A 27,199-nucleotide genomic window follows, 5' to 3' on the forward strand; every position below is an offset into this window, starting at 1 on the left:
TGTTAAGTATGTATTATTACTCTATATTTAGCAGCAATATAATCCTAAAATATATGATATATAATATATTTTCTACCTGAAAAGACTCAAAACACATATTTTAATTAATTGAAGTTTAAATGTGAATACCTTCAAGGACTAAAATAAGAATTTCATGATAATTGAGGGACCTAAATGCTATACCCCTTACAAACAGGTTTGGCCTTGCTGACACAAAATATTATTCTTCAGAAACAAAGATATTGTTACTGTTTTTAAAAATAAAATTAAAAATTAAAAAAAAAGTAAAAAACAAAGATATTATCCTTTCATAGCTGCAAATATTATCAAAACTTGTTTGGTTAAGTCTTCTTGAAAGGCTGTATCAAAAAATTGTCTCGGAAACCTTGTTTGTTGAAAACTTTATCCGGAAAGAGAACAATTACAATTATTCAAACACATTTTAACATATTTTTAACATAAATTTTGATGATTTGTGACAAATTTCATGCAGTTTTCATATATATAATTTTGAGCAGATTTTTTAAGCCTTGAACGAGATATACGCATTTCATACATTTTTCATACCGATACACTAAATTTTGAGCGAACTTTTTAAGCCTTGAGCGAGATATACACATTTCATACAACTTTCATACATAAAGTTTTGAACGAAATTTTTTTTTTTTTTTAAAAAAAAAAATTAAAAATAATTATCCAATCCAACCTGTTGAACTGGATAATTATTACACCTATGATGATCTGTTGAGGAGCGTGATTCTGTCTGGTAATATAGACCCTGTGTCGACAAAAGCGTCCATTAGCTACATAATTAATGCTCCTAAAAAGAGACTGCCTCCTATCTACATCACCAATGGCCATCAAATCCGTCTATACCTTATGAATGTTGATAAGGATGGTTGCCTAAATTATATGAAAGTTTAAAGGAGAGTGTTGTTGAAAGTTGAAATTCATCAGCTGCAGCGAATTCATTAAGGGCACCCTCACCAATAATATGAACATCCCTGCAAACCTCCCATTGACAAGACTAACAAACACCACACACTAACAAACCACTAACAAACCACTAACATCATTACAAAACAAAATTGTCAAACTTCTTGTCTTTCTCTGCCACACAGTCACCCAACTTGACTTTTTTCTTTTCTTTTTTCTCCTCTCTCATAAAAATTCAAGTTCTTTCACAATCTGTTTCCAAAAAGGGTTCTTTAAAAGGTATTTTCATAAGGGGTCTCTTTGCTCTCCTCTCCCTTTGTATAAATCTTGATTTTTCACAATCTGTTTCCAAAAGGGGTCTCTTTGCTCTCCTCTCCCTTTGTACAAATCTTGAATTTTCACAATCTGTTTCCAAAAGGGGTCTTTTTACAAGTTCAAGACTCCTTTTTTTTTTTTTTTTCATTTACATGGAGAATATAGAAGAAGGATTGTTAGTGAAAGAAAGAGAAAATCATAAGGGTAGTGTTGAATTGAGATGGGAAGTAATTTGGGAGGAAGCGAAAGAAGTTGGTTATTTGGCTGGTCCAATGATAGCAGTGACACTTTCACAGTATTTCTTGCGAGTTATATCAATAATGATGGTTGGTCATTTGGGTGAACTTTCTCTCTCAAGTACTTCCCTTGCTCTTTCTCTTGCTGTAGTCACTGGTTTCAGCTTTCTTGTAAGTACCTATTTATGATCCTTTCTTTGGTTATATGCACGGACAATCAGAGGCGGAGTTGGGATTTATATTTTGTTGGTTCTAAATTTTAGAACGACGGCTTTAAGTGCTAATAATTTAGTTTTAAATTTAATGTGTACATATTTAAATATTTAATGAATATCTTAACACAATTATACTGACAATATACATGCAATTTAACCAATAATAGTAGGTTCAAACTCTATTTTCCAGGTAACTATAGTAGGATAACATGGAGAGTTGTAGTTACATAGAATTAACGTATATGCATGGATTGTTAGGTTAATCTTTACTTTATACTTTATAGCAGGTAACATGTCTTATTTTCAAGTTTAGGAATAATACTTCTTACTGAAAGCTACTGTTTCAGGTGACCTGATAGTGTAAACTATCTATCTATGATTGTTTCTTGGATTTGGATTTAAGTGTCAGTGTAAGTTTAATTTAACTTGGTTATAGTAGGTTCACACACTATTTTTTCAGGTAACTATAGTAGGCTTAACATGAAAAGTTACATAGAGTTAAACATATATACACTCTTTGTCAGGTCACTTGTACATTCTTAGTAGGTAACGCACCTTATTTTCAAGATGCAAATCTGACTTTCTATGGGGAGTTACCTGTATATATGCTTTAGGTGATCTGATAGTGATTAACATTATTACATTGTCGATGGCGATGTTTATAAGTTAGACTTAGTTACATATAGTTGTTGGTCTACTTTTACACTATCAGTAGAATTTAACTGGTTATAGCAGGTTCTCGGTCCATATTTCAGGTTGTTATATCATACTTAATACATATCAAGTGGATAGAACTTGTACTCTTTCTTCTTTCGAGGTAGTAACACAGAAGGTCACTTAACTATGGGTAATGATTTCTCAAGGTCATGTTTATTTGTTCTGTAACAACAAGGTCACCCAACTTTCCTTATATCACATCAAAAGTCACTCAATAAATGTTTGACCAATAAAATATGACATGGCATTTAATTCAGTCCACGTGGACTTTTCCTTCTTTTTTTTCTCAGTCCACGTGGCAAAAAGACCCGACCCTGAACTAAAAGAAAGAAGAGAGGTTCTAATTTAATAAAAAAATTGCCGGTTGTCACATTTTTCCAGTGACAGATGTTTAGCAAATGATACTCTTTTTATTTCTCTTACAACTTGTGACGGTAAACTGAACGATCTGTAGGAAAATACTTTTTATACATCTGAACACTAATGAGAAATATTATTAGAGATTCAATCTGAAATTAAAATTGTCAAATTAATACCTAATTCAGTGTGACGATTTCACTAACCGAAACATTGAAACTATTGTCAAGACGTCCAGTTCAATCTGTAATAGTACTAGTTATAATTCAAAAAAATAAATGAAAAATAACACTGAAAAAAAAAGAAGAAGATTGGAAGTCATGAGAAAAAGAAAAAGAAAATGTGGCATAATTAAGGAAGTCGTAATTCTTTCACATTAAAACTACTTTTATGTAAAATATATAAAATTTCTCTAATAAACAAATACTACTACAACATATGGGGCTTTGACTTCAGACTCCTCGGTCGAGTAGTTTATGAAGAATTGCCTGCAAATGAGCAAAATCAGCATGATAATTATTACTTGTCCAAAAAGACCAAATAATTTGAAGGCTTTTTGTTATTTCATAAGTGACTTATTATTTATTTTTCCTGTATAACTATCAGGTATTTGGAACCCAGACAACTTGTTACTCCTATTTTTTGATAGAACCCCCTTCACTACTGGAGGGCAGAAGTATAATATACTACTTTGATCCAATAACTTGTTAGGAGTAGGTTTTGGCTATACATTTTTTTTACTATTTTCTTTATTGAAATTATAAGAATAACTAGCAGAAATGAACAAGTAAAAAAGAGAAACAAGTGACTTCCCAATGTTTTAATCAACAAGCCATGAACCATTAGATTTTTATATACGTATGCATTAAAATTTAAGATTTATGAAGTACTAGATAACGAACATGGCATTAAGGAAATTTCTCTACTTGCTTGTACCGACTGACTGGAAAGTGTGTTTATTTTTTTATGATATTGATATTCGCAACCACCCGAGTATATTTCAGACTAAATGAATATGATTGTTCTTGAAAGTAACTTACTGGACAAGAACGGTATGATTTCAGTCCCTGACGTAGTTCATGTGATGAGATCAAAAGCCTTACTAGACGGAATTCAACAGATTGGCTGTGCCCTCTGTTGTCAACCAAGGAGATCAATTGGCGTTGTAAAATATGTTCAAATGCCTGAAAGAGCATTAAATATTTGTCATTAATTTAACCTTTAAAGATCCAAAGCTGAATGTTAGGCAGAGTTTATTTCTATTTTGAGTGATTGTACACACCCGAAGGCATGTATTCCGTGCATAATAGTCGTTTGTTTGGAACGAATCATCATCATCATCTACGCTTTTTCTTTTTCTTTTTTTGAAACTGGTATATGTCAAATCTCCCCAGACCCCACCTGGTGTGATTATATTAGGAATGTATTTGTTGTTGTTGTTGTCTGTATCTGGCAAATCAAATACGCTTTTATACTCTGGAAGGCATAAGTCATACAGGATTCACACTATTAACATAAGGGACCATGTAGCAGTCAAACCTTTCATTACTGAATTAAAGCTAGTAGTCTCTTGCTCTTTGACTTCCAACCTCCTCAAGCAAACAAGGATATATAACTGTAAAATGGAACAATCTGCATCAACAATTTGAAAATTGTGTTGTCTTCGGTTTGAGTCATCTTCGTGGTGGTCAAGCCAGAATGTATTAACTTATTAAGTTACATCAAAATTTTGATCTCCTTCTTATTAGTTTTTCAGTTTGAGTCATCTTTGTGGTGGTCTAGCCAGAATCGATTTAACTTACTGAGTACACACAAAATTTTGATCTCCTCCTCCTTCTTCTTCTCCTCCTTCTCCTCCTTCTTCTCCTCCTTCTCCTTCTGCTTCTCCTCCTGCTTCTCCTCCTTCTCCTTCTTCTTCTCCTTCTTCTCCTGCTTCTTCTCCTTCTTCTTCTTCTTCTTATCATTTTATCTTATAACAATATTTTGTTAAATCCCGCACTATCTCGAACTATCGGTGACACATAACATAGGTAGATTGAAATAGATAAAATTGGAAAGCGCCTAAGGGTGTGGCCAAGTGGTCAATGAAGTGTAAGGAGGAACCATAAGGTCTCAGTTTCAAATCACAATGAAGGCAAAAACACTATGTGATTTCTTCCCATTTGTCTAAGCCTTGGTGGACAAAGTTACTTACCGCTGGTGGGAGGTAGCAGGTATCCCGTGGAATTAGTTGTTGCTGGTGGGAGGTAGCAAGTATAATGTGGAATAATCGAGGTGTGCGCAAATTGGCCCGCACCCTACTTTTATCAAAAAAAATTAGATATCGTTGGAATCAAATATCTCCAATTTGTACTGTACTAACAAGTTTTTGGAGAAATATCTAAGTTCCTACTCGACAGTTATTAATCAGCTTGACTACTCTTAAAGGTTTTGGTTTTTCAAAAATAACTACTATCCTTGTCTGTATTGAACGAGTTATTTGAAATAAGATGCAAAAAATGAGCATTAATTGAAGACACATCACATATAAAATGGTTTGTGAGTGACTGACACCACATCTCCAACAGTATGTACTATTGGGGCCTAATGAAATTTCTAGACAACTTTTTACGACTCACAATGTCTGAGACTATTGTGTCACATAAGAGAATATGAGTGAGAGGATATAGGAATAGCCGAAGAGGCTGAGTGTTGAAGAGAAAAAAAACTAAGGGTGTCACTTTTCCCATGTGTACAACAAATTTCTCCGTGAAAACAAGCAGTGGCGGACCCAGAATTTCGTGCAAGGGGGTTCAAAAAAAAAATGTCCATGATAGTAACTCACCGTAAAAGAAATACTAGGCATAACGTAATGGGTTTCAACCTCCGCTCTTTATTTTGGTTCATAACAAAACCTCAAAATGGTTTTGCCTACAACTCTTTTTCTAGGCCACACTTTAAAATATGAAAATCATAAATCAAGATTTTACAAATATATTTACTTTGTAAAATTTAATAATCTATCAAAATTTATAAGAAAAAGAATATTTTACTTAACAAACATCAAGTGATCTATACCAAAATGCTAAACCTACTATTTTTTTATACTAAAAAAATTAAAAGCTCTGAAATTTTTATTTTGACGAACAACAAATTGCAAACAATAACAACAAAAGAGAATATAAACTAAACTATACCATTAATAATCTTAATATAAGAGGCCACAAATAGGAATTTAAGAGCAACAAATCTATCCATTTTTCTGAAAAAATATGAAAAATGCATGCGCAAAAGTGTTGAAATCCATTTTCGAGCTTTTAACCTTTCGGTCAAAATGAACCCACATTAACCATTACGCCGCCCCTCGTCTTTTGTCATGTGGGTTCAATCCTCGTTAATATACTGCAGTTAGTTCTTCGAAAACTAATTTCCACAAATAAGTAGTGTAAAATATTTTGAGCAAGTGGGTTCAACTGATCCCACTTGCACCAAGGTAGGACCGCCCCTGAAAACAAGTTCCTTACAAATCAAGAAAATGACTTTCCTAGTAGGAGTAGGATCGAAAAACAAGTTTCATAAATGTCATTTCAAGCTCATTGTCTCATCTCCATCCCCTAACTCCCCCAACCTCCAATCCCTGACCCCCATTTCCCACCCCCCGCCCACCTCACACCATAGTGTTTTTCTAAATTACATATAAAGAAAAACATAATAGTGATAACTGAGCAGGATCCAGAAAGTGTGAAGTCATAGCTTCAAGATCCTGTCTTTCACAACTAAAGCTTTTTAAATGTTAGGTCCATTCTTATAGGCTCTATTTCTATCTAAAAATACCAGGATATCCAATTGCAAAGAAGAGACCTTTGACAGTATATGAATGCTAGATCAACTTCTAAGTGCATAATTCTATTTCTGATGCTAACCCTATTAATAATCATCGTATTCAAGTTTTATGCACTGCCGATGTATAACAGGTAATTGTTGGTAACTCTATTCAATAGCATTGACTGATAACCTCGAATAAATGGTAAGTAACCTGCTATAACAAGTTAAATTACACTGATGATATTGTCAGTATACATAACTTAAATCTATTCAGGTAATAAAAACGGTAGCATGCAAGAAAACTCTTAGTAATGTACTAATATGCCAAGGCCACAACACCAAGACAGACATAACTTTGTGAGACTTAAGGGGCTAACGTCGTATTAATGACCCAAAAAACCCTTTAGATTCATGTTTTTAGTGCTAAAAAATAAAATGCACAATTTTCTCATCTATGGATTTGCTATCCACATATAATACCATTAAAAGAATAAATATTCAAAAAATGTAAGGAAAAAATAAGCCCAAAGTAGCGAAGCAAACAATTTTTTTAGGAAATTACAACAAAACAATTAAACCAGGAAAACAGAATTGTCAAACGTTCAAGTTTAAGTATAATCACTGAGAACACTTTTTTTTTTGGAACAAGAAACATAAAAATAAATATGGAGTAGCCATCGTATCATGTAAGTTTTAACACATTTGAACAGGTTCCAACTTGCTTTTTCACTTCATTTTCTACTTTCTAAGTTATTAACAAAAATGGAATTTTGGCATTAAATTTAGAAGGAAAAAAAATGTACCTTATTCTCCATGATTTCAAACAGATTAAAATTTGCAAAATTGTTCGCACGCACAGATTTCGAGCGGTTTCCTATATGCAAAGACTTTGCTCCATAACCGTTTTGTTAACCTTTTCTCCGCTAACTCCCCTCAGGACTTTGAAATTTGAACAACTCCCCCATTGGTTTTTTACAACAAGGGTATAATAGCATTTTTAGTTCCGCAATCATTGATAACTTTAGATTTTAGTTCTCATGTTTTACTTAATATATTTGATCTTTAAATAATTGGAACGAGCAATTTTAATGCTTTTACTTGTGAATATTCGCGATTTTATCATGATTAAGTACAAATTTTCATCATTTACTTACTCATTGGTTATGTTGAGTTTACATTATTACTTCATATTTAGCAGTAATATAGTCCTAAAAAAGTTCAAATATAATATATTTTCTACTTGAAAAGACTCAAAACACATATTTTAATTAATTGAAGGATAAATGTGAATACCATCAAGGACTAAAATAAGAATTTCATGATAATTGTGGGACCTAAATGCTATTACCCCTTACAAACAGGTTTGGCCTTGCTGACACAAAATATTATTCTTGAGAAACAAAGATAGTGTTATTGTTAAAAAACAGAAAAAAAAACAAAAAAAAAACATAAAAAAACAAAAACAAAGATATTGTCCTTTCATACCTGCAAATATTATCAAAACTTGTTTGGTTAAGTCTTCTTGAAAGGCTGTATCAAAAAATTGTTGCAGAAAAAACTTTATCGGAAAGAGAACAATTACAATTATTCACACACGTTTTAATGCACAAACTTTTCATTAACGTATTTTTAACATAAATTTTGATGATTTGCGAAAAAGTTCTTGTGTAAGTGATAAAATATTGGTCTCAATTGCATAAAATCTGACACACAAGTTTTTCCTTAAAATTAAGTAATTCTTGTATATAATTCTTTTAAACTGAGCTCAGAGTAATTTCACTTATTATCACTGCACTTCACCCATCATAATAATTAAGTTATACGATGATCATTTGTCCCTAAGTAATTAAAATTTAACCATTTTGTTCACAAAATTTTATTTACTCTAACGGTAAAGTTACAAAACTTTGTGCACCATAATAAATTGGGGAAATAACACCAATGTTCACTACATATAAAATAATTACCCTTACTTTCATACCCCCAAACTATTTATCCTTTCTACCCATTATAGCTTTTGTAGGTAATTGTCTTTTTTTTTTTTTTTTATTATTATTATTATTATTATTATTATTATTATTATTATTATTATTATTAATTTCTATACTTCTTATCTTCTTTACTTCTTCTTTTTTCATTTTTTTTTCTTTTCCTTTTTTTGTTCATTTATTTCTTTCCCAAACCATACTATTTTTATTTTCTTTTTCGCTATAATTTGATTTCATATTTAATTCTAGCTCCTCTATTTTTATTTTTTTAGTTTCTTGTTCCTTTTAATTTCATATATTTCTTTTTTTATCTCCATAATCTAATTTCATTCACCTTTTTTGCTAGTTTTATTTATTCTTATTTTTTTATTTCTGGTGATTTTTATTTATTTTTTTCTCTTTTTTTTTTAATTCCATTTTTTCAAATTAATTTTTTCTTCAGTTCCTTTTTTTTTTTCATAATCTAATTCTACCTTTTGGCTCCCTTATTTTTTTTATATCAATAAGAAGGATGAGTGATATATTATTTTTTTTATTTTTTTCTATATCTCAAAAAACAACATATTTTAGCATATAGTATACCAAATCAGTAGCACTTGAAGTATACTATTGTCGTATGTTATGATACTCGTGTGCCATATACCATATACTAACATGGTATCGTTGGGGACTGTCATTTCATTCCTTCAAGAAAAACAATCAGTCCTCTATGATACCCATATGGTATATATTATATACAGATAAGGTATCATAGAACGTTGGATCATTCCTTCAAAAAATACTACTCAGTCTTCAATGATACTCACATGGTATATCATATACTGACATGGTATCATACGGCAGTGATAGTCCATTCCTTCAAGAAAACATTGAGTTCTCTATGATACCAACCTGGTATATCATATACTAACAAGGTGTTGTAGATAGCAGATTCATTCCAACACTGCTCAATCCTCTATGATGCCCAGATAGTATATTCATATACTGCTTGGGTAACATAGAGGACTGGTTCATTTCTTCAAAAAAAAAAAAAAAAATCTTCGGTCCTCTATGATGCCCACACGGTATATTCATATACTTCTAGGGTATCACAAAGGATTGGTTCATTTCTTCGGAAAAAAAAATACTCCTCGGTCCTCTATGATACCTACATGGTATATTCATATATTGCCAGGGTATCATAGAGGACTGGTTCATTTCTTCGAAAAAAACACTCCTCGTTACTCTATGATACCCACAAGATATATTCATATACTGTTAGGGTATCATAGAGGACTGGTTCATTTCTTCAGAAAAAAACACTCTTCAGTCCTCTATGATACTCACATGATATATTCATATAGTGTCATGGTATCATAGAGAACTGGTTCATTTTTTTTTAAAAAAAAAACACTCATCGTTCCTCTATGACACATATGTTGTATATTCGGATACTGTCAGGGTATCATAAGGGATTGGTTTATTTATTTAGAAAAAACCACTCATCGATCCTCTATGATACCCACATGGTATATTCATATACTGCCAGGGTATCATAAAGGACTGATTCATTTCTTCGAAAAAAACACTCATCGGTCCTCTATGATATCCGCACGATATATTCATATACTGCTAGGGTATCATAGAGGGGTGGTTCATTTCTTTGAAAAAAAAAACGTTCTTCTGTCCTCTATGATACCCATGCGGTATATTCAAATGCTGTCAGGGTATCATAGAGAACTGGTTTATTTCTTCGGGGAAAAAAAACTTCTCGATCATCTATGATACCCACATGGTATATATCATATACTATATACCGACATAATATCATAGAGAAATGATTCATTCTTTCAAGAAAAACACAACTCAATCCTCTATGATACATACATGGTATATATTATATACCGACAGGCTATCATTGATAACTGACCCGCATGATTTATCATATGATTTCTTAAAGTACTGATTCATTCCTTAAAAAAAGAACCTCCTCATCTATGATACTCACAAGGTATATATATATATTATATATTGACCTGGTATCTTAGAGACTGGTTCATTTCATAAAAAGACACTTCTCAATCCTCTATGATACTAACCCGGTATATATTATAATTGATAGAGTATCACATAGGACTAGTTCATTCCTTAAAATATTTATTAATCCTCTATGACACCCACATGGTATATCATATACTAACTTTGAGCTTAATTTTGATATATTAATTTTATATCATTTTAGCAAGTTACAATTTGTAAAATGAATTACAAAATGAAAATAAAAATAGAGTTATAGTTTAGATATAACTTTTATTTTCATTTGCAAAAGAGAAAAAAAGTGTAAGAACATATTTTCTATTAATAATTTCGATTTTAATAAATAAACTAGCGACTTTAGTATTTTTCTTATTTCATTTCTTCTTGTTGTCTAATTATTTAATTTTCTTATATTTTTATTAATCTAAAAATAACTAGTTAGTATTTTTATTACGATATAGTTTACTTTTCTTTTGAAAAGAAAAAAGAAGAAGACAAAAAATAGAGAACTAAAAAAAAGATAAATAACCACAAAAGAGCGGGGGCGGGGGGGGGGGGGGGGGGGGCACAAACAAAGAGAGAAAACAAAACATGATAAACAAAAGTACGGAAAAGGAATTGGATAAAAGCAAAAGATAAAAAGAAGAAAAGGTCGAAAAGAAAAGGACGAAAGAGTTGGATGAAAAGATAAAGAAAGTTGTATCTGAATGATGTCAACAAAAATTCAAAACACACTACACGGTTAAAGGGTGGAGTTGGGTTGAGGTGTGTAATAACTTTAGACCGACTGGGTAGAAACAAAATAAAATTAGGAGGGGGGCGCAAATGGATAAATATTGTGTAAAAACAACCTTCAATTTAAGTAGCAGGATTTCAGTCCCTTGCGGATTAGACTTGTGCTGCCTTCAATTAATTAAAAATTAAATGATTTATAGTCAATATTATAAAGACTTTAGTCAGCCAAGTACAATCCAATAAACAGTCAGCAGAGACAAACAAACACCTCTTCGAACTAGGATTAGACATAAATATCGAAAATCAAAAAATCAGATCAAATCGAACCGAACTTCAAGAAATCGAAATCGAAAGAACCTAACCGAACTAGTTGGGTTCGGTGTTTAGTGTTCAGTTCACCTTCAAAATACCGAAACCGAAATAGCCGAACCGAACTTTGATGAAACCGAACCGAAGAACCGAAATTTATACGTTACCCAAAAAAAATAAAATATTTCAGACCCATTAAGTTTAAGCAAAAAAAAATTCAATTGTAATAAGCTCTCTTTTGCTTTTGTATCACTTATTTTCCACTTCAGTTGAGAAAATCAAATATCTTTAACAAAGAAAGGTGACTACGATGTGTCTTTAGGATTAATGTATGTCTTTTATGTGTTTTCTTAATTATTCTTACTGTATATATATAACACCTAGTGATCCTATATTATGGTTATGGTTTTCTGTTCTTGTGTATCCTGTTTGTTTGATTTTGATTTTAATTTATTAGTTTTATGTTTTATTGCTTTTGAGGATATGAATTAGTGTAAATGGAATCACTTCTAATATTATATTAAAAAAACCTAATTGAAAAAATCGAAACCGAACCGAATCAAACTTCAAAAAACTGAAACTAAAAAAATCGAACCGAACTAGTTTGGTTCGGTGTTCGGTATCCACCTTTAAAAAATCGAAATCAAAATAGTCAAACCAAAGTTTGATAAAATCGAATGGAAGAATCGAACGTCCAGCCCTACTTCAACCAAACCACTAGCATCATTACATAACAAAATTCTCACACTTTCTTGTTTTTTCTTGGCCACACCGCCACAATCGAATTTGTTTTTTAATTTGTTTTCCTCTCTCGTACAAATTCAATCTTTTGCCAAAAAGGATCTTTTCCCCCACTCTTAACTTTATAAAAATCCAATCTTTTCCCAAAAGTTTCTTTTTCTTTTTTTTAAAACCAAGTTCAAGACTCATTTTCCCCCTCTAACTCTATAAAAATCCACGCTTTCACAATCTTTTTCCAAAAAAGGGTCTCTTTAATAAGTTCAAGACTCTTTTTTCCCCTCTCATAAAAATTCAAGATTTTTACAAGGTTTTCTCAAAAGAAGTCCTTTGTACAAGTTCAAGACTCCTATTTTATTTTTATTTTTTTTAACATGGAGAATATAGAAGAAGGATTGTTACCGAAAGAAAGAGAATTAGTAGAATCGAGATGGGGAGTAATATGGGAAGAAATGAAGGAAGTTGGTTATTTGGCTGGACCAATGATAGCTGTGACACTTTCAATGTATTTGTTGCAAGTTATATCAATGATGATGGTTGGTCATTTGGGTGAACTCTCTCTCTCAAGTACTGCCATAGCTCTTTCTCTTGCTGGGGTCACTGGTTTCAGCTTTCCTGTAAGTACCTAATTATTTCTCGGATTTAAGTTATATACTGTGAGAGTTAAGTGCTATTTAACTTGGTTATAGTAAGTTTACACTCTATTTTTCAGGTAGTTATAGTAGCTTTACATGAGTCCGGAATCAAAATGTCCCCAAAAAAATTATTTTAAACCAAAATACTCCAACAAAAAAAAAATATTATAAAAGTACCTTAGCGCAGTAATTTACTGCGCTAAAACACTTTACGGAGACGGAGCCGTTAAGTGCTTTAGCGCAGTATTTTACTGCGCTATAAAAATCTTTCTCTCACCTATAACGCAGTAAAGTACTGCGCTATAGGACTCCACGTTAAACCCATCGGGTTCTACCACTGGTCCCTCCAGTGGTTAAAAAAATAAATTGAAAACGCCATTGGAGGCGAAACCGAGGTGGTCCCCACATCCAAAAACGCCATTTTCTATTAAATTTCGTCCGAAAAGTTTAGATTCTCGGTATATTCAAGTCAAGGAGCAAGATTCTAAGTTCGAATTTTGGGAAAAAGCGGCGTACAACTCGATTAAAATAATTCTACAAAAAATCTTTGATTAAAATTTTCTACTATGAACTTTTGTTATTATTTTGTTATATACATTATATTCTAAGCATACTTAACATTTAATCCTTGCTATTTTCCAAAATTTTTTTTTTTTTTTTTTTTTTGTTCTTGTTCGGACTGGGCAGTGGATTTTGCCACTGTTCTGAATTTTTTTTTGTTTTGTTTAATTCATTATTGTTAAATGTTTATGCATTGTTAATTTGTTAAATGTTTATGAATTGTTAATTTGTTATATGTTTATGAGTTGTTAATTTGTTAATTATTTATGAATTGTTAATGCATTATTATTTTGTTAATTGATTATTTGTTAAATATTGATTATGAATTTATTAGTTGTTAAATATTGTTTATGAATTGAAAGAAGTGTCACACCCCATTTTAACCCGGAGGTTAAAATTAGAAATACGACGTATTGGAGATTCCTATGTTTTATTGGTTTTGTTTTAAGGAGTCGCCACCTAATTACTTATGGTGAATTAGGACACCTAAAGTTTATTAAAGTTATGTTTAAAGTTAACTCTGTTTAAGGTCTGCGGAACTTAAGATTTTGGATAAGGGTTCAATTAGTCTAAAGGGAAGGTATTAGGCATCCTTTAAGACCCATTAACAATGGTTGACCGACCGGACTTATAATTAATTAGGCTAAGTGTAAATATAGTATTATAGAAAAAGGAAAATAATTTTGTAAGTATGGCTAAAGTTATAGATAAATATGTACGAATGCTATTTAAAATAGAACTTGTAAAATAATAATAATAATAATAATAATAATCTGTATAAAAGTGTACCTTTAATGCTATTTTGAAATACGACTTATAAATGTTGTTAAAATTTTAAACGAGAGTAGAAATGTATAATACTGGTGGAAAAATAATAATTTGTGTAAAAGAATATTCTAAATGTTAAATGAGACTTAAAGATATTCCTAAGACCTTAAATGAAAATATAATAATATTATTCAAAAATATGATTTGCAGAAAATAAGATAATTTACCTATGAATAATAACCCTTTGAAATATGATTTGACAATATGATACTTAGGTAAAGATGATATTATGTGAATATGGTGGTGTAAAAATGCCTAGACTTATATTCTTAATAGGACGCAAAGGAAGTGAATTTTATTTCTTACTAACTTATTTAATTAATTCGGCTAAAGATATGCATAGTTGAACGTGTCTTAAAAATAAGGTTTATAAAGAATACTCAGATTAATAATTTACATATTAGTGACGTTTTTTGAAAATTCTAAGATAGTAAAATAAAGTATGATTTCTTTGACTTGAAAAATATGAATTTGCTATCGAATATCAATTATACTAAAAATAAATATTATAGATTCTATAAATAATTTTTAAAAAAATGAAACTTCATGGAATTGATTATCATTAGTTTCCTTGAATTAACTACCCATTATCCAACTAAACTCCACTAATTTGCTAAAAAGGTTCATCTAGATTAACAAACAAAAGAATTAATCATACAACAAAATTAAATGCACAAAGATAAAATAGAAGAGCAAAGAAATTAAATGGGCTCAGTCCGTTAAAGAGTGATGTTGCCTGCTACTGTAGCGGTTCACATTTTATTGGGCTTTGGCCCAGATTCTGCATTCTATTTGTTGCGGGCTGACTCGAGAGGAGGTTTGTTGGGTTTTAGCCCAACACCGAATGCGGGAGGAGATGAGTCCCTCGGACTCGTATGTGATGTTCATGCATAAAAAAATGGAAAAAAGAAAAAGATTAGTATATAATTGATAGATGAGACTAAACATACATAATGTAATTTCAAAACAGACCATAAAGTTTAGGCACTGCCACAATCAGTAAATTAATAGTACCGACCATATAGTTTAAGCAGAAATGAAACGCATTTGCCCACAGAAGCATGAAGACTCTTACACATAAACTTACGGTATTTAGGAATGCTCAAGGTCCCATAAGAGAGGCTTGAGATATACCATCCTTTATACTAAGTACACTATGGTGTCTATGCAAAGGCTGAATCAAATGGAAATCACTGGTGGTGCAAAACTTATGCCCAGCTTAGACAGAATACGTTAACATTCTGCGGGGCATACAGAATTCAACAAAAAGCATCCAAGCTACAGTAGACACCTTTCAAATTTATTTAGTATAGGATTACCATATGATGAGCCCAACAGATTTCAAACCAAGCGAGAGGGCCGCTGCCATCGAGCATCAGCTGAAACCATATTTCTCACCAAGCCAAATTCCCAAAATATAATAACAACATGTGCGGGAAAAGAGAGAGATAAATACACCAAATAGGTTCGGGTAGAGGGGGCAATATACCAGGCAGTTTGGGGTATACATATCATGCGCAGCCTCAGTTAAACAAGTATAGCAGAATTATTTAAGAAAATAAACCCATGTAAGCGAAGTATATAGGCAGTTTTAGGAAGCACATTATGCAGGCGGAGTCTCTTGGGTCTAAATATCAGTTTTAGTAAAGGTGAGCCCAAATGTGAAACTAACTATATTTTCCTTTGTCATGTTTTTATAATGCCTAACAGCTTAGCAGATTAGAGGATGAGGTATGGATCAAAATAGAACCTACTGATCGCATAAGCTTACCACAATCATACTTAAGGTCTCACCATATGAAATTAGTTGCACTCAACAAAGACTAATTGAAGTAAGGCAAGGAAGTACAAATTATGCTTCTTTTCCTCAGTTTTTGTAGACTAAATAAGGGTAGGTTGATGTTACCAAAAACATGATTCATAAAAAAAAGAAATGATTTTAAAGAGGACCAAACAGCAACATGGCATTCTACTTAACACTGAATGATGCAACATATACTGTTGAAACTGTCGAGAACCCAACTGTATTCAAAGGGACCATTTAGCGTTCGTTTAGATATGGATAACTCCTCAAACTGATCCTGAGCAATCAGATAGCTAAATATATGTGAAGTGTAGCATCAACATATGACAACAATTCAGGCATAACTGATCTTGTCTTTAGAGGCAATAATCATGCACTCAGTAGCAAAAAAAAAATTCCCAAAGGGGGACAGCCATCAGCCCACCAGAGCCCCAAGGAGCATTTGGGTTTTAACAATTCCCCATGTCATGCAATGAAAGAAAGGTGGAGGAGGGAATATTTGCACACAAAGGTTATAACTAGACTCTATAAGACACAATACCATCATTTGGTTTAACTTCTAGTGGAGACAAATTAAAGTGATAAAGAGTCGAAGTCTCACAGTTTTAAGGAACTAATGGTCAAATTCAAGGAATACTTAGGAACGACACCTCAAATAAATGAAAGATACGCTAATGCTAAAGTTGATGTGCTGTCACAAGAAAGGATAATGCGGTAGCGGTGTCGTTGAGTCTCAAAATGAAACTCATCGAATCCAGTGTTCATGCAAACAAAGAAAGACACAAAGGATAAATATTAGAAAGCGATATTTTTATACTCAACAAAAAATAAAACACCAAGAATTCCTAGTAAACAATGGCTAAACATAATTCTGAGATGCATAAGGGTCTGAAAAGTACTTTGTTGCATTTTTAGTATTCAAACAGGTTCATACCACACGTACATCTGAAGCATATGTTAATTTTTAGCATTTTAATATCATTAGAAGTTACAAAGCAGCTCCTTTTATCCATTACACCGCAGCTTTCAGTTACGTGAAAAACAGAAAACAAACGTAGTGAAGTGTAATTAAAGTTGTCCAACAAAGCAAGATCTCACTCCTGCAGATATTCCAGTGAATAATTCCTAGCCACCATTAAAGCCATTAACATTGGAAGCACATCGCTAAACACAAGATCCCTTTCGAGACACTAACAGGAGCTTAAAACATGTTTGCTAACATTTATTTCATGTATTCCACTCATGACCCCAAACTAAAACGAAAGACGGGAACGAGTGAAGGAGTTGGATTGACCTCTTGTGATGCAATGAACCACATGAACAACCAGAGCATAATTTCTAATAGGCTTCTAAATATAGCATTTATTAGCTAACATTCAACATATTTATGCAGAGATGAACACCTTAACCATATGGCTGAATATTGACTCCTTGAACTATGCTAATGAAACAAACTATAATGGGCCATATAAGGATTTTGGCAAAGAAGCAGATAATAGTCAGATTCAGATTCCTGAAGCAATATGATGATAAGTTTCAACTAACAATAACATTAAATATCTCAATCATTCGAACTGGACATATTACATATTAGGGGTGACAGACTGAATCATTTACAAGCAACGAACGGATCTGAATATGTGATCGTATTTGAAGTATCTAATGCTAGCTCGAGGTTGATAGATTAAAACAAGTTCCATTATCAGGTCATGTAATTGGATAATCCAGCAATTAAAACTAATAGAGGCCCAGCCTGTCGCCGAAAACAGGATGAACAGCATACCCATGTAAATAAGGACCTAAAAAAAACCTAAACTCACTGAATACAATATAAACTATGAGACTGCTTTTGCCTTATCTATTTCTACCCATTATTTATTCGAAGTAGAATCTGGAAGTTGGACATATCAAACGAGGCACATTAACTCGGAGAACAGATTGGGATCGAGATAGCAACACTACGGATATTTGTGACTACTAATCAACAAATTCGACTAACTATCGGAACGGGCTGATTAGAGAAGCCATTACGTTTAACTCCATATTCTGAGCTGATCTATTCAAAACCAACAGATAATCGCAGAACCAAATAACTACTGAAGCAAGAAAAGCAAATAAAGGAAAAGATTGGAAAGTTATTATTTTCTTCTACATACGGACATTTTCAAACCGCCTCATTTCTATATCAAGATGAAATTGTGAAACTATAGAAAATATTTCTGTACCTGATTACTTAATCATAGTTGAAATTAACCCTGCTAAAGCATAATGTGATATCTGGTCGCATAATAGCAGTAATTCGGACCCAATAAAACAATCTTTGATCAAAACATCAACTCACAAACATTGTTTAACTAACATAACCAGCAGTTAAATTAAACATTACTCGTTACTAAACCGAAATTAGACTAACTAAAACTTGGACATACACAATACTACTAAACTGGTAAATTGAAAATTAACCAAAAACTGAAGCAACAACATATACGAATAACATCACAGATTTTAAATTCGAAATAAAAGAGCACGCTGACCTTTTGTGGGTGCAGTGAAGTGGGTATCGACGTCTCGAATCTATGCTCGAACTCGAACGAACCCGAACTCGATTAGAATAATTAAAGTTTCAAAACGAAGAAATAGAAATAGAGTAATTGTTCCCCCACGGCTAAAGTTCACCGGGAAAAAAAATCAAGTGTGGAAAATGGTGTGAGTCTCTCAAAAAATACTGAAAACAATTCCCAGAATCTGAAAATCCTTCAAGATACCGAAAAAAATCCCCCCTTTTGACAGAACAATTCGTCCTAGTTTTATAGGGTTTTCGATTCGGGTTTGAGGAAAAGAGAGAGGAGCGTAGGAGTCAGCGGCGTGGGGGACAAGGGGAAGTGGAGAGGAGCGGATAACGTGGGTGACAGGGGAAGTGGAAGAGAGCGTGGAGAGAGAGAGATGAGTGAGAAAGGGAAGGGAGAGAAAAAGGAGAAGATGATGATGATGAAGGAGGCGGAAAATGAGGGAGAAAGAAAGAGATGAGAGGTTAGGGTATTAGTATGTTGGGCCGGGTCGGGTCAAAAGAATGGGCTAGTCCGTTTGGGCTGGCCTATTAATTTTAAATGTGGGTTGAAAATGTGGGTTAAGTATTAAAGATGTGGCCTAATTATTTGGGTATGAAAATGATATTGTATTTGTATTTTTGGGCCATTAATTTGGCTAAAAAATATTGGTCCTTCCTCCGCTATTTTAATTATTTTCGGGCTTCTAATTTAATAACTGGTATAATATATATTATGTAAAGATAAATAGTAATTAGTATATAGAAAGTAAGGATTTACAAAGTGTTGTCTTGTAATTAATTTAACGATTCCAAACCCGAAAGTGAAATGACGATGAACATTTAAAATTTGTGATAAATTAATACTTGTAATGTTAAAATAAAAGTAGCGAATATAAATAGCAGTGAAAATAAAGTATCTAGCTCGTCAATAAATTTAGACGTCCGAGTGAATAAAATTAAATAAAGGAGGGACAAAATTGGGTGTCAACAGATGCCCCTGTTCGACCGGAGGTGATGTAAGAATCTTCGGGCGAAGAAGTTGACGTAATAGCCAATTTTGTTTGGACCGACGAATATGAGTTTGTAAGAAAGTACGGTGTAGGAAAATTGATGGAAAATATTATGGGGACCGAAGGAATTATGGAAAATTATGGCCGAATCTCAGTTTCGAGTTGCCTACATATCTCGGGCTGCACGAGAATCAGGCCATGTGTAGTTCGAAAGTTTTTGAGGATTCGTAATCTTGTGGGGATTGTAGACAGGTGACGAGAGCGTTCAAGAATGGAACACATGCTTATAGCCTCCTAATTATAAATGTGGCGCGCAACACACCTTTAAGTAGGACTCTACAAGGCACGATGTGAATTCTTCAAAGATGCCCCAGTGTTGAGTTATGGAGACACTGGGGTGTAGAAAGGAATATGAGATTGTAAAAAGAGTAGATTCAGTAGAGTTTTAACGGAGGATGTGAAAGAGAAATTAACCTATGTATCACGTGTTTGTGGACATAGGCGGATTGAGTTCGAGAGTAGATTCGCGACCTTTGCTTGTGAGTTTGGTATTCCTCTTCAGCAAATTTGCCCCAGTTCACTGCGTAAGATAAAGTTCCACGTTGTGTTGCGTCTCTGCAGGTTGTACTTTCTGTCCCAACTGAAATTCACGTCCAAATTAGTAATAAAGTTGAAAGTGTAAAGTTATAAATAATTTAAAATGATAGTAAATAGGAGTGTGAGGATGAAGGTGAAGCCGTGTGGCTAATGTTGTCTCTGATTGTCTTCAGGGACTTGAATGAATGCGTGATGCGTATGCTGAGGATGTGACAATATTTCCCGTTGCATTTGCAGATGATAGTGATAAGGTCTCCGGCTGTCTTCCGGGACTCGATGATAAATGATATCTGCGAATTTTAAGGTAAATTCATTAAAGCGGTAAGGTAGATGATGAAATAAAGGAATGAAGTAAGGAGAAAAATAAGTGTGTAGCCGTTTGGCTTATGCAAGTGAGGCCGTGTAGCCGGGTGATGTCTCCGATGGTTGTCGGGACTCAATGATATGCTGATGAGGCTGTATAGCCAAACGATGTCTCCGGTTGTCTTCGGAGGCTCAATGATAATTCCTGTAAAGTTCAGGGTAAAATTGTTAAAGTTGGTAAAGTAAATGATAAAGTAGAGAGTAAAGTCAAAGTGTAGCCGTCTGGCTTATGCGTATGAGGCCGTGTGGCCATGCGATGTCTCTGGTTGTCTTCAGAGATTTGATGATGATTCCCGTAAAGTCCAGGATAAAGTTGTAAAGTGGATGATGTCTCCGGTTGTCTTCGGAGGCTCCAATGATAATTCCTGTAAAGTTCAGGGTAAAGTCGTTAAAGTTGGTAAAGTGAATGATAAAGTAGAGAGTAAAGTCATAGTGTAGCCGTCTGGCTTATGCATATGAGGCTGTATAGCCGAATGACGCCCCCGGTTGTCTTCGGGGACTTGATGCTATGTCTCTGGTTGTCTTCGGGGACTTGATGTTGTGTCTCCGGTTGTCTTCGGGGACTCAATGATAATTCCTGTAAAGTTCAGGGTAAAGTTGTTAAAGTTGGTAGAATAAATGATAAAATAGAGGGTAAAGTCATAGTGTAGCCGTCCGGCTTGTGCGTATGAGGCCGTATAGCCATGTGATGCCTCCGGTTGTCTTCGGAGATTTGATGATATGTCTCCCGTAAAGTCCAGGATAAAGTTGTAAAGTGGATGATGTCTCCGGTTGTCCTCGGAGGCTTCAATGATAATTCTTGATGATATGACATCTCCAGTTGTCTTCGGAGATTTGATAATGATTCCTGCAAAAAAATGATTAAAGCTGGTAAAGTATATGATAAAATAATTGATAAAGTACGGAGTAAAGTGATGGAATAGCCGTCTGGCTCATGATGTTGATGGTATCGTGACAGGCCAAATTCAGGACCCGTAATCCTGATTTAATTCGCCTTCAACCTCGTCAACCTACAAAACAGGTGTATAAAGTTATAAAATTATTTTGATAAAAATAAATTAAAAGATAAGGTTGGAAGTAAATCCGGATGGCTCTTGAGGTGAGGCACAATGGCCCTGATTAATAGACTTGACTGTTGATCTTGTGATTTTAAGTTCCTGCACTCAAAGAAAAATTCTTAGTTTGGGAGGGGGAAGTTGATTCGTGTTGACTCGAAGCTTGACTTTGTTGGTGCTCCGTTCGTCTTGTTTTTTTGGATCTTGAGATCTCCGTTCAAGCCTCGGTAGATGAACAGTAGTGAAACAATTGCAAGAAAGTATTTTATTTGAAAGGTAGGTATGTAGGTATATGAATAAGGAAATGTGACTATATGTATATAAGTTGTTAAATATAAATATATATATATATATATATATATATATATATATATATATATATATATATATATATATATATATATATATATGTAAATGTATGTATCCAAGGAAAGATATATATGTATGTGTAAATATATGTATGTAAGTTGTAAAATGTTCTGTCAACTTCGGACTGTGACATTTCTAAAGCAATTGGTTTATAATATTTCCTGTCTGGTAGCCTTAATCTTGTCATTGTCCCCGTTCTTTTGTCTATAAAAAAAAATGCCCCAGTTTTGGTTCTGAAGGGTGTACTAAATTTATGTTGCGGTGTGACCGAACCTTATATGGGTTGCCTACGTATCCGCTGAGGAATCAGGTCAGAACGTAGTTTGTAAGGGTGAATGGTCTGAAGTTTTTTCTAATAAAGGGACCGAACCCGATGTGGATTGCCTACGTATCCCACCAAGGGAATCAGGTCGGCGTAGTTCTACTATATAAATGGTAAAAGATTTGTTGGATTTTATCTAGGTGTGACGGATCTATATGTTAATAGTCTACGAATCCCGCCGAGGGAATCAAGCTCTGTGTGGTTTTCTTTGTGTAAGGACTTTGGATTTTCTGTTATAGCGCAACCGAACCCTATGTGGGCTGCCTACGTATCCTACTCCGGGAATCAGGACGGAACGCAGTTCGTAAGGATCCAAAAAGGGAAAAATTCTAATCTAGTATGACCGAGTCCCTGTGTAGGCTGCCTACGTATCCACCGAGGAATCAGGTCAAGCGTAGTTCGTACGCATAAGATATTTTGGATTTTCTGTTGTAAAGCAACCGAACCCTATGTGGGCTGCCTACGTATCCCCCATGGGAATCAGGTCAGCGTAGTTCGTAATCTAAAGGAAAGGTTGCAAACTAGGTTGTCTAACCTAATGTCGTACTTTGATTTCTTCTTGAATTGCTAGCTTTTAGGCTTATGTTATCACCTATCGGCTATTTCAATTCTTGTGAGTGGAATCTTGTCTTGTCCCCCTAGTTTCTTTGTTACTCTCTCGGAATGTGTGTTGTCTATTCATACATTTCATGTCACAATCGTAGAGTTGACAGTTTTGATAAATAAAGTAGAAAATAGATGATTAAGGAAAATCAGAAATGCATTCATAGTTTTGCAATTCAAGCTTCCACAAGGTGAAGCAAAACAAACAAAAATTTGAGTACGGTTCAAGCATCAATAAAAGAAAACAAGTTCACTACATGTTCATGCTACCAAGGCTCCCGACGGATCGAGGACGGAGTACAAGTCCAATTCTTCAGAGTCTTTCCTGGTTCGGCGCCCCATATTGTCAGTGCCTTGGTGTTGCGAGTAGTTGTATTGGATTGTTCCCACGAGAGCGACAAAGTTGTTGATCTGACTCTTTCCGCACTGGACTCCTCTAAATCTTGGTATTTCCGTGAGCAGGCAAAGGATTGTTGACCACATTGGGCTTAGCTTCAGCGAGCTGAATTACTCCTTCCTTAATCAGGGCTTCGATTTTGTTTTTAAGCCCATAGCAATCTTCAGTGGCGTGCCCAACAACTCCAGAGTGGTATGCGCAGCTTTTGGAACCATCAAACCATTTTGGGATAGGCTCGGGAATTTTTCCTTCAATCGGTTGTATTATGCCTGCTGCTTTCATTCTTTCGAACAATTGAGCCAAGGGTTCAGCGATCTGAGTGTAATTACGGGTATTTTTGGTGTCAGGGTTTGGACGGGCTCTAGGTATAGTATGTGGTCGATTTTGGTAAGTTGGAGCTTGGTTGGGTTGATACGGGCGTGGGTTTTGATGCGGAGGTGCTCGGGGTTGGTAGTAGTTTGCTTGGGTGTTGTAAACGGGGTAAGGAGGTAGTGGAGCTTGGTAGGGTTCAGGGTAGTGGTAAGGGTGGAAAGTTTGTTGTGGGTGGTTAAAGTATGGAATGGCTTGGCTCGGCTCATGTCCTTGAGCGTTCATGACTGCAGCGACATCTTCCTTCTTCTTTTTAATCCCGTTGATAGAACCAGATTGTATAGCTTTGTTCATTGCTTGTAAAGCAATAAGATCCTGAATTTTCCCCGATTTGATTCCTTCTTCCAGTGCTTCTCCCATTCGAACAACTTCTGTGAATTTTTGTCCCATCATACCTATCATTTTCTCGTAAAATATGCCAGCCTGGCATTCAATGAAGGTAGCAGTCATTTCCCTATCATTCATCGGAGGTTGAACCCTGGCTGCTTCTGACCTCCAACGTAACGCATATTCGCGGAACGTCTCAGTTGACTTCCTGGTTAACTTAGTCATGTAAACTCTATCTGGTGTGATATCGGTGTTAAAACTGAACCTGTCCATAAAGTCTTGCGCCATGTCACTCCAACCACGCCATTTACGGACGTCCTGTTGTGTATACCAAGTAAGTGCTTCGCCAGATAAGCTTCTTATGAAGAGCTTCATCCTTATGCTCTGGTCTCTGCCCACTCCAACCAGTTTGTCACAATAAGCCCTTAAGTGTGTATGAGGGTCGCCTGTTCCATTGAATGTATCAAATTTCGGCGGTTTGTAGCCTACGGGTAAATCGACGTCAGGTTGAACACAGAGATCTTCATATTCTACACTCTTAGTTCCCCTAGCAACTTGAAGGTTTCTCATTGCTTCTTTGAGACTGTGGATCTCTTTTAGCAACATGTTATCTGCCCCTGCCTTTGCATCCTTTTCCATTTCTTCGTACTGATCTACTTCGGGTTGGAACCTGACCGTTACTGGATTGGTAAAGGCTTGTGTTTCTGTGGCGTATACTGGAGGAACATATTGTGCATTAGGGGTGGCAAAGTGTGCCCCGTGTATATGCTGGGTTGGATAAGTTTGGGCGATGGGGGTGTTCTGGACCGGTGGTGGTGTGTTATAAGTAGTGTTTATAGGTGGTTGATTTGGTGGGTTTAGATGAATGGTTGTGGGTAGTGGATTGGTGTTGGTGGGTAAAGGAGCATAGGGAGTGCGAACTGGCGATTGACTTGGGGGGTTGACGGGTGGTGGATTATGAGTAGCATAGGTAGTGTAGGTGGGTGGTTGATTTTGTGGAAGAGTATAGCTAGTGTAAGTGGGTGGTTGACTTTGTGGAGGGGTATAGAGGGATGATGGATTTGGTGGATTTGCGGGGGTGATCGGAGGTAAGTTGTTGTTGGTAGGTGCATTGTTTTGGGGAGGAAAATGCTCAGGAACTGGGGATTCGAGTGATGGGAAACGAGGTGGGTCTGGTGCAGTATTTCTAGGTTCAGGAGGTGAATTTTGGAGTGTGATGGATAAATTGGTCAAGTCCCTAACCCGATTTAGTTCTCCACGTAGATTCTCAATTTCTTGAGTCAGGCGGGCGATATGTTTATCCCGTTGAATAGTTCCATGTTCGGAAGTTTCAGGCGGATCGCTAGCGATCACGAGGTTTTCTACACCAGTTGGAACAGATGCGGCCGGATCAGACATAGTAATTTCATTTCCTTGGACAGCCCAACTACGTTCAGGTAACGATGACGTCTTTGACCTCGTGATGTAAGGATGGTCGGCCATCGAGCGTCAACACGAATCAACTCTCTGTTCGGGAATAAGATAAAATAGACATACAGTATAAACGATGTTAATCTCATGAACATATCTAGGTAAAGTCATGGTCACGTAAAGTCGAGTAAGGCATGTAGCGAATAATTTATCAAGTAGAGTCAAACAAGTTGTCAAACAAATGTAAACGATTATATCAAAACAACTAGCACGTCCTAATATGCATGTGACCTCTTTGCGCCAGAGGTGGGCCTAACGTTGTTTAAAGGATAAAGTGTGCCATAATATGTCATTCCGTTGCTTTGATTAATTAAACAGATTCTATTTCTCAAAAGTAAAAAATAATGTAATATTTATTACATGTCAAATGAATACAACATAAAGTGTTTCCTAATCTAAATAAAGTAAATAAAATTTTTATGCCTAACTTCTAGCTTCATTTGTGATGCCCTTGATCTTCGTCATTTGTTGTACTCCGATGCAAATGCATACCTGTCATAGAAACGTTAGTCATTCCTTACTTCCTAAAGTTTAATTAATTAGAGCAAATAGTCAATATTTAGGCACAGTTATCCTTCAAACATGCATATAAGGTATGATTGGTGTCACTCGGGGTCGTGAACCCACTCGGACGTTTGGGTAAAGTCATCTAATGGATTTAATACACCAAGGGTATTAAACCTCCTAGGTCATGAAACGTATGCTCTTAATAAAGTGTGTTGGTTTAGCTCTATCTTAGGCTGACTAAGAGTTGGCTTCTTACGACACAAGGTTCCCCCAAGCGGACAACTTGGGAGTGGAAAGTCCGTGGCCGTCGACTGCACCGCTGATCGACTAAATCCACAAGATCAATCCAACTAAAGGGGTAATTTAGTAGTGAACGGGCGCGAACCGCGAAGCCGTTTTAAGTGTGTGAATATGTGTGAGTTTTCCAGAAGTGGAGGAAATATGAACGGAATGACAGTTTTATCAAAGCACTAACACATAAACAGTTTATATCAGACAAACAGTTTATATCAAATAAACAGTTTATATCGAACAAACAATTAATAGCATGTAAAAAATAATTAACAAATAAATAAAGCGATTTCAAAATAAGCACACAAAGCCTACTTAAACTAAGTCCGTTATGGTTAGAACCTAAGTACATCCCCAGCGGAGTCGCCAAGCTGTCACACCCCATTTTAACCCGGAGGTTAAAATTAGAAATACGACGTATTGGAGATTCCTATGTTTTATTGGTTTTGTTTTAAGGAGTCGCCACCTAATTACTTATGGTGAATTAGGACACCTAAAGTTTATTAAAGTTATGTTTAAAGTTAACTCTGTTTAAGGTCTGCGGAACTTAAGATTTTGGATAAGGGTTCAATTAGTCTAAAGGGAAGGTATTAGGCATCCTTTAAGACCCATTAACAATGGTTGACCGACCGGACTTATAATTAATTAGGCTAAGTGTAAATATAGTATTATAGAAAAAGGAAAATAATTTTGTAAGTATGGCTAAAGTTATAGATAAATATGTACGAATGCTATTTAAAATAGAACTTGTAAAATAATAATAATAATAATAATAAT

General features: G+C 34.7%; 1 pseudogene; it reads left to right on the forward strand.

The window, feature by feature from the left end:
* The first annotated feature begins 746 nt into the window (after positions 1–746).
* Positions 747–27,199, forward strand: part of LOC132641661 (protein DETOXIFICATION 14-like) — a 48,588-nt pseudogene continuing 22,135 nt past the window's right edge.

This window comes from Lycium barbarum, chromosome 5 (assembly GCF_019175385.1).
Source record: "Lycium barbarum isolate Lr01 chromosome 5, ASM1917538v2, whole genome shotgun sequence".
NCBI classification, from domain to species: domain Eukaryota; kingdom Viridiplantae; phylum Streptophyta; class Magnoliopsida; order Solanales; family Solanaceae; genus Lycium; species Lycium barbarum.